The 16,700-nt window shown below is 33.3% G+C and overlaps 1 protein-coding gene across 1 annotated transcript in view; it reads left to right on the forward strand.

Moving 5' to 3' along the window:
* The first annotated feature begins 12,444 nt into the window (after positions 1-12,444).
* LOC109110044 (protein dispatched homolog 3-like) overlaps positions 12,445-16,700 on the forward strand; it is a 42,513-nt gene continuing 38,257 nt past the window's right edge. The window contains exon 1 of the mRNA XM_042762792.1: positions 12,445-12,752. The gene's annotated coding sequence lies outside the window, so the exon portion shown is untranslated. The remainder of the gene's footprint in view (positions 12,753-16,700) is intronic.

Consider the following 16,700-nt stretch of genomic DNA (forward strand, 5'->3'; position numbering starts at 1 on the left):
TTGGATGGATGACGGATGGATTGATTGATGGATAGTTGTATTATGGATGGATGGATATGGATGATGGATGGATGGATGGATGGATGGATGGTTGAATGGATGATGGATGGATGACGGATGGATTGATTGATGGATGGTTGGATGATGGATGGATGGATGTGGTTGGTTGAGATGATGGATAGTTGGATTATGGATGGATGGATGGTTGATGTATGGATTGTTGGTTTTTGGATTGGTTGAGGATGGATTGACTGATGGATGGTTGGATGGTGGATGGTTGAATGGATTGTTGGTTGGTTGTATTTTGGTTGGTTGGTTGTTGGATTGTTGGATAGTTGTATATATGGATATGGGCAGATAGATGGATGGATGATGGTTGGATGTGATGATGGATGGGCAGATTGATGGATGGATGACGGATGGATTGATTGATGGATGGTTGGATGATGGATGGATGGATGGATGATGGGTGGATTGATTGATGGATAGTTGGATTATGGATGGATGGATGATGGGTGGATTGATTGATGGATAGTTGGATTATGGATGGATGGATTGATGGATGGTTGGATGATGGATGGATGGATTGATTAATGAATGTACAGATGAATGGATGGATGATGGATGAAAGGGGGATGATGTCTGGATGATGGATGGTTGGATGGATGAATGGATGGGTAACGGATGGATTGATTGATGGATGGTTGGATGGATGAATGGATGGGTGATGGATGGATTGATTAATGGATGGTTGGGTGATGGATGGATGGATGGATGGTTAGATGATGGATGGATGGATAGATAGATAGATAGATAGATAGATATATAGATAGATAGATAGTTGGATTATGGATTATGGATTATGGATGGATGGTTGGATGGATGAATGGATGGGTGACAGATGGATTGATTGATGGGATGGTGTGGATGGATGAATGGATGGGTGATGGATGGATTGATTAATGGATGGTTGGGTGATAGATGGGGATGGATGGTTAGATGAAAAGATAGATATTTATTTGATTGTGAGTGTAAATAAATTTTTTTTGTTTAGATAGTTGGATTATGGATGGATGATGGATGACAGGTGGATGATGTCCGGATGTTGGATGGATGAATGGATGGACGAAGGATGGATTGATTGATGGATTTTTGGATGATGGATGGGTGGATGGATTGATTAATGAATGTACAGATGAATGGATGGATGATGGATGAAAGGAGGATGATGTCTGGATGATGGATGGTTGGATGGATGAATGGATGGGTGATGGATGGATTGATTAATGGATGGGTTGGATGGATGAATGGATGGGTAACGGATGGATTGATTGATGGATGGTTGGATGGATGGATGAATGGATGGGTGATGGATGGATTGATTAATGGAAGGATGGATGGATGGATGATGGATAGATGATGGATGGATGGATGGATGATAGATAGATAGATAGATAGATAGATAGATAGATAGATAGATAGATAGATAGATAGATAGATAGATAGATAGATAGATAGTTGGATTATGGATTATGGATTATGGATGGATGGATGGATGGATGGATGGATGATGGATTGATGGATGTACGGATGAATGGATGGATGATGGATGACAGGTGGATGATGTCTGGATGATGGATGGTTGGATGGATGAATGGATGGATGAAGGATGGATTGATTGATGGATGGTTGGATGATGGATGGATGGTTAGATGATAGATAGATAGATAGATAGATAGATAGATAGATAGATAGATAGATAGATAGATAGAACTCATAATTAGAACTCATAATATGGGATAGATAGATGTGGAGGGATGGATGGATGGATGGATTGATTGATTGATGGATGGTTGGATGATGGATGGATGATGGATGATGGATTGATTGATTTATGGGTTTAATGGTTGATGGTTTCTGGATAGATAGATAGATAGATAGATAGATAGATGGTTGGTTGGTTGGTTTACGGATAAATGGATGGATGATGTCTGGATAGATAGATAGATAGATAGATAGATAGGTCATTTATTTGTGTTTGTCACAGTAAATCCTGACAGTGACCTCATTTTTGATAGAATGGGAATAAGAGAGTAGCAGTTATTTCAGCTCTGCAGGCTCTTCTGGGAGTTGGGAGGCACCCAGATAGATAGATAGATAGATAGATAGATAGATGGTATGCAGTCCCATATTTATCTTCCATTTATTTACAGAAAGCAAATGTTTTATGCTGCAGGATGAAACAATGAAGATGTACAGTAATTGGACTGATAAAACCCTGCATGATAACATCAAACCTCATTACTGATCTTTAAATCTCTGCCTCATGTTCACCAAACAAAGCATTAAATACTGATGAGATCAGAAGTCATCTTATATTACTGTATATTATGGGATGGCATTATCTTTTCTTTCAAGTGATAACTGATGTAATGTTAAGGAACATCACAGTTAAAGACATATAAACTGATTTATTGTGTAAAACTTTTACCGTTTACTGAGGGAAACATGAAGGAATACCCATGAAGTATTCAGTTGGAACATGGCAGAAATTATACAAATATTTACTTTAAAATACACTTTATTATATTCAACATATGACCTTTTGTTGTGCTCTAGAAGAACACTTATTTTGGTGTGTTGACAAACATAATAAAGCACATGTACAGTACTTGATTATAATTTTAACTCAACATTACAATTTTTCCATGTTAATTCAATATTACTTTTAATAATTATTATATTTTAAATGTACTAATTTGCAAATATATTTAAATACATGACATACAAGTTTCAATAGAAATAACATTAAAGTATATTTTAATTTACCATAAATGCTTGTCTGTACATTCAGCAGCACAACCATATTTCAGAAACAATATAATGAAATGCATATAAAGTACTAAAGTTCATTTAAGTAGGTCTGAAATGTACTCAACTATTTAACTAATTAGTTCAACTAACTGCATTTAAAATAAATGTACAGTATAATGCTATTTAATGTATTCATTATTTTTATATAATAAGTCTTATATAAACTATAAATGCTTTCTTAATTAATTAATTAAATATTAGATGAAAGAATTTTAAAAGACTTAAAGAAAATTTGAAATTAGATTAGAGTCTTGGCAGCTAACTGAAATAAAACAAGTTTAAGTTGAATTACTAAAATTACTAATAGTAACTGAAATTAAATAAAGCTAAATAAAAAGCACATTAAAAATGTATTAAATACTTAAACTAAAATTAAAATGAAAACTGAAAACATAAATTAAAAGTTAATTCAAAATATGAATAAACATTAAAATAGTATATGAATAATACAAAAGTTTATTGTTTATTTATTTGACAGGGACAATGCATGTTAATGAACATTTGTAGTAATACAGAATGTCAACAAGTAATATAAAGTGAAAATAAAATTGGTCCCAGAATGGAGCCTTGTGGAACCCCCTTGGGGCAAGCAAGGTATGAAGACTTTGTACTGTCAGTACACCCATCAATATTATTTGAAAGTTTTTTTTTTTTGAAGGGTATGATTTTATATATTCTGTTAAGTTTAATTTTGTTAGTTTTTGTTAGTTAAGATGATGTTAAAAAGTGTCAAATGCCTTCCTTAAATCTAAGAAGACAGCACTAACACATATACTTTTATCTAACAAGCATTTGACTTTCTCAAACAAACAATTAGCTGATTCTATTGAATAATTACTGCGAAAACTTCCTTAAATCTATGAAGACAGCACTAACACACATGTTAAACCATTATTTAGATGATTAGTCAGAAGCTTAGCTACCCATTTTTCTGCTACCTTAGATATAATCGGAAGGATACTAATTGGCTTATAGTTACTCAAATTAGTTTTATCTCCAGATTTATAAATTGGGGTAACTGCAGCCATCTTCTAAGCTGATGGAACAACTGCTTGACCAAAGGACAAATTGACCATATGTGTTATTGGGCCTACTAAGGAATCTTTATTATATTTAAAAAATTATAAATTGACCATATGTGTTATTGGGCCTTTAGAGCTTTTTAATGAGGTCAATATATTAGCTACTTCTAATTCAGTTACTTCCTCTATTTGAAAAATAGGTTGGGCACAAATAATAGGTCTATAAGTAATATCTTTTAAGGTAAAAAGCTGGGTTATTTCGTCATCTGAATTTAAAAAATATGTATTAAAATTAGTAGCTATAGATAATAGATCTTTTACTAAAATATTACTTATTTTAAGTTCAAAACTTTTATCCATATTCTTTAGTTTTCCAACTAGTTTATTAATAGTTTGCCAGATTTTTTTCCCATCCCCTTTCGATCCCTCAATTATATCCATTAAAAAAACTGGCTTTGGTTTTTCATGAAGAAATATATTTATAACGACCAGTAATAAGACCAGATTTCAATGATTTTTTAAGGAGCTGATCTCTTTCCTTCATCAATTTCCTACATTCATTGTTAACCCAGGGCGGTGTATTCCCTTTTCTTTTTGTTAACCATCCCCTTCTAGTAAACAATTCAAACACTTCTTTAATTTTTCTCCCAAAATAATCACATCCCCCCTCTATGTCCCCCACTTAAGAGGACTTTACTCTTAATCTGTTAATCACATCCCCACTTAAGAGGATTTTACTCCAAACTATCTCTTTCAAAGCTATTCTAAGATTTTGTTGCTGAATTTTTTAGGGGCATTGTTTTGTAAGTTTTCTTGAAAAGAAAATTGCATTATGATCAGAAAGTACTTTCAAAAAATTATAATGCTTTAAAATGCTTTCAGGTTTATTTGTGACCAATAAATCTATTCTAGTTTTAAAATTAGGGGTTATACTAGCAGGCTGTTATATCAGTTGTGTAAAATTAAAATAATCAAAGATCTGTTTTAAATTTTTTCTTTCCTTCCTTTCATTCCATTTGATATTAAAATCTTCCATGATAATTACTGCAACACTGAAAAATGCTGGAGAAACAATTCTCACTCAGAAATTGAAATTGTGCATTTAATTGCAAACAGAGAGAAACACATTGAAATAAACATGAAATTTTGAAGTAAAAAGACTATAGTACTTGTATTTTATTAAAAATATTTTGAAGTTTTTATTTTAAAATACTTTTGTTTTTTTATTTATTTTATTGTAGTATTTTTTTGTAAAGTAAAAAGTTATTTATTAGTTTTTTTTTTTAATAATTTTGATTTTTATTTTTTTGAAATGTAATTATTTATTTTTTGAATCATAATGTAATGCAATGTGTTTTTATATTTGATATGTTTGTATAGAAGGGCTTATGTGTTTGCAACATCTTAAGCTCATCACGATTGCCTTTGGCTTTGCCCACTGGGTGTCTTTAAATGTAAAACACTTGTATTACCTGAGAAGATCTTGGTTTGGAGGGTTTGAGTGCTTTAACAATGTGTGTCATAAGAACACTAGCGCAGGAAATCCTATTATCATTATTATCATCACAAAGCTGTTGTCAACTATTCACTGTCATAGCTGTACCTGAAAACCTGTGGACACATTCGCTACTAAAGGGACTGCTCACTCAAAAATGAGTTCTGTCATCTTTTATTCACACTCATTTTGTTTCAAAGCTACAATATATGATATTTTCTGTGGAACATAAAATAATGTATTTTGAAGAATGTCTTAGTGTTTTGTTTTGCTTTCCTTTTGTTTTTTATTTTTTTGTTTTACTTTTTTTTTGCCTTGCCTTTTTCATTTATTTATCTATTTTTTGCTTTCCTTCATTTTGTTTTGCTTCGCCTTTCTTTGTTTTGTTTTGCTTTCCTTCTTGTTTTGCTTTGTTTGTACAGTGCAGTCAAATGTTGTTTTGGACCCCATTGACTTCCATGAACTACATTTTTAGTGAGCTTTCCCTTATTATCCCTTATTAAAACTTCATTTTATTTTGCTTCTCCTTTCTTTGTTTTGTTCTGTTTTCCTTAATTTAGATTTTTTGTTTTGCTTCTCCTTTCTTTGTTTTTATTAATTTATTTTTTTTTTTTTGTTTTTTCTTTGTTTTTTTTTTGTTTTGTGTTTGCTATCTTGAGCTATCTTTGATTTAGTTTTTTGTTTTGCTTTCCTTCTTGTTTTGTTTTGTTTGTATAGTGCAGTCAAATGTTGTTTTGGACCCCATTGACTTCCATGAACTACATTTTTAGTGAACTAGCCCTTATTAAAATTTGGTAGCGTGGAGGTGAGCCAGTAAGAAACCACCCAGCGATGCTCTGGCAACAATGTCAACAGTTTGTGACCATTGCCTTCCACTGTATGGACATAAAACACTGTGCAAACAAGACAGGACAGGCATTTGTCTCTTTGGAATGATAAAGTGAGTAAATGGTTAATTTTTGAATCAACTTTCAGTTTAAGTTCATGGAAAGAAAACCTCTTTCAGATTTTTTGCAGTATAAGGCACTAATCTTTACAAAGCTCCTTTGGGACAATGTGTATTTTTTCAAAAGCACTATGCAGATAAATTGAAATTGAACAGAAACTAGCATTGGGGCATAGGCAAACACTGCTCCCATTTACTTCAGACAATGCTAAAATTTAAATTATTTTTGTGATGATCATGCAGAAAAAAAAGCTCAAATCTGGGGCTCCTGTGAATCTGACGGAAGAACTTTTGCTGTCATATTTGCCTCCAGAGTCAGCGACAGTTGAAATCAATAGCTGTGCTAATGCATCAGTTTGATGCAGGCTGTATTTACAGTATGTATCTCTAGCAATAATAGAAGGGAGGCGTTGTTATTGATTATAAAAATTCTATTATATGTGATGATGGTTTTTAGGTTTTAAACTGTAATTAACAGCTTAATTGTTGTAGATGAAGCTGAATCATGTGGCAACAAATCAATGGAGCATCAATATATGCTGCTTGATGTGGTTAAATGACTTATTTCTGCCAGTAAAAGGCAGTTATTTCTGAGGTGCATTGATTCGGCTAACTTTTTACCCTGGCTGGTGGTAATTTTGCTCTTCTGTAAATGCACACACAGCCTCATGAAGGTGAGGTCACATATGGGTCTGTTTCAAATTACCTCCATCTATCAGCTCCGAGTCGCACTGGATTCCAGGTATTAGTGATTAGAGCAGATGACAGATTCTAAGAAGAAAGATTTAAAGGCAATCTCAGTAAAACTGCAGGCAGGAAACTTCAGCATTTTCTTTTGCCCAACACCTAGAATCCTTCATCTACACACTCTCCCACATGTCCCATTTCAGTCAGTTCGCTCTCTCTCTCAAATACACACATCCCCTTTCCTTACCTACAGTATCACCTAAATAATGCTTTTTACTGCTTGTTCAGCTCAATTAATTAAAACACGATTGTTGGAAATACTTAAATGAAAAACTTAATTACATTGCATAACTGAGAAATAAAACTGGAGTTAACTTAATCCATTTGTATTGGGGCTGCATGAATCTCTCTTTCTCTCTCTCTTTCTCTCTCTCTTTTTTTTGCATTAAATGAAACTGGGCATAGTTTTTTTTTTATTTCCCAGCATGCTTTGCACAGTACTTCATTGGGAGAGTAAATTATAAAATTTAGTGTTATTTATGCATTTTTGGGTAAAAGAAAATACATTATTGTTTAATGTTAGGTCATGTTTGACATTTAAAAGAGTTTCTGTTCATTTTAGGTTTTTATGGTTACCGTTGTGCTGTAGAGCTTTTACAATATAATTGAGCTGATATAATTGAAAAGCATTTGTCTTAACAAAAAGTACAATGTCTAAAACTAAAAATTGCATGTCTAAAATTAAGATTCACATGAGTAACATGAGTAACATGAGTAACATGAAACACTTTAAGAACATGACTTCTCATGAAAATACTTTAAAGAAAAATTAAAAAAAATAATAATAAATAAAAAAATCTATATAATAATGAATATTAAAAAAATATTTTAAATAATTTATAGATAAATAAAAATTTTAATTATATATTATATACTTTATATTAAATAAATATTACTTTATATTGCTCAATATTACATAATATTGCTCAAATTACATACGTAATATATATAGTATAATATATATATATATATATATATAATACTATATATATATATATATATATATATATATATATATATATATATAACTGACACAAAGATACATAAAAAAACCTGGCTTTTTTATGTAACACTAATAGTAGTTCATATTTACACATTATATCTCAAGCATTTACAGTTATTGATAAATACTATAAATAGGAGTACTATACTAATAAAAACTGTTTATAATTGGGATAATTTTTGCAGTTGGTCCCTATGAACAGGTAAAATCTGAAGGCAGAGCAGCCAAAGGCATTCTGGAGGATGCAGGTAGGAGTGACATTGAAGCATGTTTTCAAATAAACTGATCTCAGACCAGAACAGGGTCCAGCAAAGAAAGGTAAGCCAATAAAGTTCTTGTCTAATATGCAAAGATATATCAGTCAGTTTATAACAGAATAAAAGTCAGAGTGATGAGTTCTGGAGGTGACATCTGTACACACATATGGGGAGGAAGATGCAGACAGAGTGTGTTTTGGCAGACAAAGTAAAAGAAGCTTAATGTGGTACACAAACAAATCTGGATTTCACCTTCAGCTGTACGTTGGCTCAGTAGTGGGCACATGCAGAGGGGGTGCTTTGAAAGCTCAAGCCCCTGCCCTTTTGGACCTTGACAGTTGTATTCAACATCCTCTCACCTTTATCCATCTCTTTTTCTGTTTCACAGATAAAAAAATTATGGGTTTGGAACAACATGGGGTGAGTAAATTATTTAAGACTTTTTTTGTGAACTCACCATATTTTAGTTCTTTCATATTCGTAGATCTTTCTTCCTTCCTTCCTTTCTTTATTATTTATAATTATTTATAAAATAAAAGGCTATGATATTTAAGTGATTTTGGTGGTTTTTGTAGTTTTTGTGATTTATGTGAAACAGTGAAATTTTAAAGGAAAAAGCCCGAAATTGTAGGTTCTTGTAAAACTTACTCCAATAATCTGTTTTATTTACGTCTTCCAAATCGAAATTGTAAATTTTATTTACGTCTTCCTATTGTTTTTGCAACTTTTATCCAATAAATAAATAAATGAATGTGCACTTCTAGTGTATGACAATACTTAACTTGCAACTTCATCAGTACAAATGTGTAAATACAATTAGATTAAAATACAAGTTTTAATCCAAAAAAAGAAAGAAAGAAGGAAAGAAAAAGTAAGAAATTAGATACATTCAGCAGTACACTTTAACCATGTTTCATAGACAAAAGACTATATATATATATATATATATAAACTACAATACATTTCCATTTAATTACAATTAGCATGCAATAAGGTCACTGAAAACATTTCATTCAGTTAGCATATTCTTTTGTACATTCTAAATATTTCATGTTTTCATTTTATTTTTTATATATATATATATATATATATATTATATATATATATATATATATATATATATATTTATATAAATAACTATCCATTCACAAGGCTGGTGGTAGAAAGCAAAATACTATACCATGTTAACTGACCAATGGGTCACAGTTATCAACCAATGTGTTGGTTCATATTCATAACAGCCAAATATTGGTCAGTTAATCAGCCTGGATGATATATTGGCGCATTACTATACAAACCAATTCCATTTCTCTTCATATCAGTAATGGAAAGATGCTATTATCCTACAACAACACCCAATCACACAATAGAGTAATCTGTTCTAGTTCTGCACTTTCTGTCCTACTAACAAGTTTCCACTCTCTATGCAATATCGCAGGCCTAATAGCAATTCCATCATCATCCGAGTCTCACACACTCCAGTGCCTAAACATGATGAAACCCAGAGAGATGAGACATTTGTGCTCATTGAGGCAGTGATTACACATGAAGCTTCTCTAAAATAACATATGATGAAGTGTCATAATGGAGCTCGTCACTTTTTATTCTTTTCCTTGCAAGTGTCTCCATCACACTCGTAAATGTTGATGCAGCATGGAATCATCTCAAAGTGTTAATGCTGCTTTATAATACATAAACGTAGGGCCACTGGCGTTTTGTTATGAAACAGTCTTTTGCACTTAACTTATCAAACATGTGTATCCCAAAACCAACAGGCATAATCAAAACAAATTATTAGCTGGTAAATGTGAAGGTTAACTGTGATATGAAGGTCTGAAGTTCTTTATAAAAAAAAAAATGCCTTTATATGTGCAGTGTTCCCTCCTTCACAATGGCAGTTTCTTTAATTAAAAAGCCAGCAGGGATCTAAATGTCATCCAAATACTGCTGTTTAGCGTCGTGATGGATATCATGTGTCTGCATGTGGGTGTGCTTCTCTGATATACATGCTTTCTGTTGAAAATAAACTGTATAAATGCAAAGATTTGTGTTTATGATAATGCATTTACAGCTGAAGTGTTTGAGACAGGTTATTCCAGGGGGTTTAAAAGCAGTAATATGCAGCTTGTGTTTTTATTAAAGTGCTTATAATACATAATTCTTACCTAAAAATGTGCATTTAAATCGTCCTTTTAGAGATGGGATGACTGTTCTTGGTGGATGAGCTCCTGGTTATGTGAGACTGATGTAATTCCTGTGGGAGGATTGTCTTCTGTGTAAACAGTCTCTTTCAGAAATCCTTCTGTGTATTAAATGAAAGCCAGTAGGTTTAGTGGCTTTACGTGGTCGTGACAGGAGTTACATTAGCTATAACCTCACAAAGACAAGGTTAGTAAGTAAAATACGTGAAGACATATGTATGAAATGATCCAGGTTGGAAATTCTGTCATCATTTACTCATCTTCATGTTGCCCTGTGTGAAAAAAGTACACTTTAATACACATTTAAAAAGAGCACTTATTATAGAAATAAGGTATTTTAAAATAATTCACTTAAGTGCGAACTGAAACTAGTATTTTCAGACACTTAACAGTATTTACAAATAACTGAAAATGTATTATAGTTTAATTTGACAGTATATTAAATCCAACTGGTTGAACTTGAAAGTGATTTTGACTCACTTAAGTAAGACTTAAGTCTATCTTTAAATGCAATTACTTATATTGTCTTTGAAATGTGTTTGAAGTATACTGCTGAATGTACTGACAAGCATTTATGGTAAACTACAATAATTTAATGTCACTTCTATTGAAACTTGTGAATCAGCTGGTATTTAAATATATTGTAATTACACGTTTATAATGATGTTGTTGCAATTTACTAAATGTAAAATATATTAACTAATATTATGTAATACTGAATAAGTTTTAAAACATAATGATTTAAAATGTACTTTCAAGTAGAATTTTAATTTGACATTGTTACAAAGTCTTAAGTCTGTTTAAGTACACTTAAGTGACCTTTAATTTCATTATTAGTATATTACCTGCCATTAAAAGTAATTGGTATGCTATATATATATATATATATATATATATATATATATTATATATATATATATATATATATATATATATATATATATATATATATATATTATAATATATATATATATATATATATAGCATACCAATTATATATATAAACGTTCTGAGAAAATTCACTTAATGGGAACATTAGCAAAATGTTTTAGAAGGTGTTAGCTGGGAAAGTACTTAAATGAAAAGAAATCTCTGAAAATCATTTCACCCTCATTTTATTCCAAACCTCTTCCATCTTCTTTCTTCTGTGAAACTCAAAAGAGACATTTGAGAAATAGTATAATAGTCCAAAAACCAATATTCTTCAGAATAACTTATTTTGTGCTCCAGAGAAGAAAGTACAGTAAGTCATATAGGTTTGAAACTATGAAGTTGAGTAAATCATGACAGCTTTTTTTTTTGGGTGATCTTTTCAAATGCCATGAATTTGATATCACAATGACTTCCCTTATGGTCCTAATATAGGATTCATTTTCTTATTTCTTTCTTTTGATTTGTGTGCAGTATGACCTGCGTGTTCAGGCTTTATGAGATTCACTCTGTTTCTATTTTAATGTGTTCACATTGAGTTTTAAATGCTCTCTGGTGTAGCTAGTCCAATTATTACCTCATTATTACTTGATAGCTCTTTTGTCGTAATTCATTATCTTATAGATCTCCTCCAATGTGTGCCTCTCTCTCTCTCTCTCTCTCTCTCTCTCTCTCTCTCTCTCTCTCTCTCAAGGTAAGAATAAACCATCATCATCATCTGGACAGGGGTGCACGTGTCGCTTAATTCAACAGCATCACATTAACCACAAATTTTGCTTCTGAATATTCAATCATGTATCAAAACACTCACGTACGTTCATATTAATAACATCAACAATATTTTTTGTCATTTTGACCCACCCACCCCAACCCCATTGCACACAAACGTCTCTCCTGCCCCCCCTCTCTGTCTCGCGCTGATGAATCGTCTTGGATGGAGGAATGAACAAAGCCGAGCGCGCGCGAGCGAGCGGAGTGGACGCGTATTGCTGAGGAGAGTGGAAGAGCGCGCTCAACTCAGTGATGCTGGCGCGCCGAGGACACTCAGTACACAGACACAACAGAAGCAGTGCAAACAAGCAGCTGCCAACATAACGCAAACCGAGCCCAAAAATCCCGCAGTGACTAATATAAGGAGTCTTGTGTTACAGTAAGATTTCTCGAAGTAGTTTGTGGTGTTTACATTAAGAATCAAAGACAAGTGCTTTGACCGCAGCGCTGACTGACTCGCTCTCACTGAGGAGCGCAAACCTTCACGTCCATCTGAAGGGACTCAGGTAAGACTTTTCTGAATTCACTTCAGCATTATTCAGTCTAAATATGGTTGGTTTGACTGCAGATAAATCAGCTAAAGCACTGAAATTAGGCCATGTAAAATAGTAAAAAAAAAAAAAAAAGTGTTGGGTTGTTAAACCTGGATCACCGAGGTGTCATGTTTTCATCTCATTCAGCATCTCCAAAGCTGCTTCTCATAAGAAATACACGCACACGTTTGTTTTTCCATCACTTTACACTGACTTATATCAATTAGCTAATATTATTAAAGAAACTTTTTACATATATATATTTTACATATGCATTTATCTTCACATAAACACATTCTTTAGAATGTTTACTCAGCATTTTTTGACGGAAACCATCGACTGGCCTTCATAATGCAGGGAATTTCTGGTTTTATCTTCGTGTGGACATCTGAAATCTTCAAAAGCACATAGATCTGCAAACTCTCACGCACCACGATCATCCATCCCGTGCGAACCGCGAGCGCTGGATCTAATATACGCGGCTGCTAGTGGAAACATCCATAAGCACGCGCTGGCACCGCATGCGCTCCAATCGCTTTATCTCTTATTCCCCTGCCACACGCACATTCACACTCTCACACTGCCTTCGATAACATTTAACAGACCTATAGGAGACAGATTTCCCCCCCCAGCGGCTTCGCCTCCAGTGCATTTCTGTCGTTACGTGTCTGGGAAACACACGGGAGGTTATTGATACTTGTGAACTTTACTGATTTGGAGAGCGACTAGTGGAATGAGTCATTGTTGTTCAGTCATAAAGGACGCTCACAGTCGAGGTGGTGTCGTCGCACACTTGTGTGGAGAAACGGAGGGTGGGATTCTCCATGAGGTGGTGAGGGAGGATGAGGAAAAAAGGTGAGCAGAGGCAGGTGAAGAAAGAAAGAAACAAGGAAGGGGAGGGGGGCTCGACTATTTTTAGCTTCCATCTGATGAGAAGGTTATAGCCTGCCACATAAACCAGAGCTTGGGTTTATGTGCACATATAAACACAATGCATTGGAAATGCTTGAAACATTTAGAATAATTCAAAACAAAGAGGGTTTTGCATGAGTCTTTTTGTATTGATATTGATCGCTGAAGCTGCTTTATTGAATTTCCTTTATGAAGGGACTTCACTGTGCAAAAAAAATCAATTTTTAAAACATCAGCATCCATAAACTCCAGAGCCAGTGTGGAAAATGTTCAGGTAGTTTTGCAAATTGCTTCTTTTTTACAACGAACATATTCAATATGAATGCCGGTGAGGGTCGTTTCTGATATCTGCATCATGCATGGTCAGATGGATTGATGGGATATTTGACCATGTGCAAATCCACACGTTGAAACTTTGACTGAAATGTTATTATTAATGACAACAGTGGCACAGTTTCATCTACCTTGGGAAGAAAAGACCCATCCTTTTGCATCCGAACTGGACTGTAGTGTGGCCTTTTAAAGGATAGCTCACCCAAAAGTGACAGTGATCGATAATGATTTACGATGTCAACCTCTTTTGTTTTGTGTGTGAGGATATTAAAAAAAATAAAATAAATAAAATAAAATCAAAATTGTCTCCCTCAGGGCCATTTCTATAGGCTTTTATCAGTACTGAAAGAGTGTGGAAAACTTGTGTTCGTATTTTGATAATCATTGTGGATATAAATAAATTGGTATGTATATTATATTGGATACTTTTACAAGAGAATCTTTTACAAGCCGCATACACAATTAAGAGCTACTTCATCATTGACAAGTGATAGGACATTTGCACGTTTTGTTTCTTACAATGCATAAATAGCCACCTTTTTTTTGTTCTCTGTCTAATAAAATATCTAGTTATTATTTTGGTGTGTGAAACCCCTGCAAATGATTCAGTGCATGAGTGAACTGTCTTCAAGAATCCAACTGAATCCCGAACAATTTCAGACCTTTTTGCGAACCCATTTGAACGATTTAGATCTAAAAGAGTGATTCATTTGTCAATCTGCTGATTGAAAACTGATCAAAAACACATGACTTGATTGATGAAATATTGTCAGAGAAAAATATTCTCAGGTTGGGACAATATATTTCAATCAAAATGACACATAAGGATTTATCAATAAAATTTTATGGGATCACAGCGGTATATTTCACTGGGGTTTATGCTCCAGTAAAATCTAGCGATGCCCCTGCTCAACCTTTCACTTTCTTTTTTCTGTGGAACATAAAAGAAGATATTTTAAGAAATGATGTAGGGTTTTTTTGTCCTTACAAAGAAAATAAATGGTCACATAAACTAAATATCTAAGTTTTCTTTTTAGTTCCATGCTTTGAGTAAATTATGGCAAAATTTTATTTTTGGGGGGTGAATATCATTTAAAATTTCAGTTTGTTCCTCACATAGTGCTATCATATGGCTTCAAAAGACTTTTAATGCTATTATAGTGCTTTTCATTTTTGGGAGAATTCTCAGTTCTTTTTTGGGGGGATTCCCCTTGTATGGAAAAGGGCAGCTTGTACATTCTACAAAATATCTCCTGTGCTTTAGTGAAAAAGAAAGTCAGGTTTGGAGCGACATGATGATGAGTAATTGATTCTAAATCTCTTTATGTGGCCCTTTTAGAATTCTGAACACATTAATAAATTTCTGCATGAACAGAATTAGAAATGCATTCTGCAATATAAAGAGGTTTAAATAAAAGAATTATGCTAATGTGGATAAGCATTATAAATTAAAAGTACACAATAACAGTGTTTCAATACTCTGAGCTAACAGCAATTCCAGGAAGTAATCCCACCTCAGTTTCAAAAATGCCAACAAAATCCCCAGTTAATATTTGTTTGCAGACTATAATAGTTACACCTAATCTAAATATCTGCATGTTTGTTATTTTAAATTCTAAGGGTGGTTCATCTCTGTTCTTGGCCTTCAACTCTGATAGCAATTTAAAGTGAAGTGATCCTGCTTCGGGTGATTAGTTTAGCTGGTTATTGATGATCAGCCTATGGGACATTAGGACAAAACAGAAGAAGAAAGAATTCTGCTTCCTGTAGTCTGATCACATTTAATAATAATAATTATAAAAATAAAGACCACATGAGATGATAAGGGAATTATAATTATAATATTTAATCAATAAAATATCCACCTTGTGAAGTGAAATTATTTAAATTATATTAACAGTATTGACTATAGCTAGTTCACATGCTAAACCAATCCTGATGGATCCTACCCATAACATACTAACAATACTAACTATTTCTGCAAAATATTCAGTGTGCACTCTGCAACAGAGCACATTGCATTGGTTACTGTATCCCATAATGCTGCTGACTTGACCTTGGCTGCAATTGTCACCTTTTTCTTGATTCATTTTTTGATTTCAAATAGTTGTTTTTACACACACACACAAACACACACACACACACACACTTACACACAAACACACACACACACACACACACACACACACAAAATAGATTCAGAATTCAAAATGTCTTATGTCAGAGGCGATAACTGTATGCTACTTATTGAATTAAACAAGCAACATGGTGTCATGTGTAGCATACTACTGTTTGAAATGTGTATCATTGCATAATGTATTCTGTTTCACAAACTTTATTTAACATAGCAGACAATATACAGTCTACATTTTTATCTGTCATCAATCATGTTGCCCTCTCACCATGTTTGATTCAGCAGCTCTGGCTGTGTCTCTGTTATCTTTGCTTTGCTTTAATTATTTAAAACACTGCAGTAGTGAACAGTGAACTCCCAGATAACCTTAGATATTTCAGAGCCTTTTATCACGTGTAAAAAAGAAAAGAAGGGGAAAAAAAACCTCTTCAAAAGCAGAACTTCTGTGATATGAAAGAAAAATATGCTCAGTCTGTCAGAGTAGGGCTCTCCACAGGACCGCAACCTTGACAGAGATTTGATTCCACACCATCCATCAATCT

This window comes from Cyprinus carpio, chromosome A8 (assembly GCF_018340385.1).
Source record: "Cyprinus carpio isolate SPL01 chromosome A8, ASM1834038v1, whole genome shotgun sequence".
Lineage (NCBI taxonomy): Eukaryota > Metazoa > Chordata > Actinopteri > Cypriniformes > Cyprinidae > Cyprinus > Cyprinus carpio.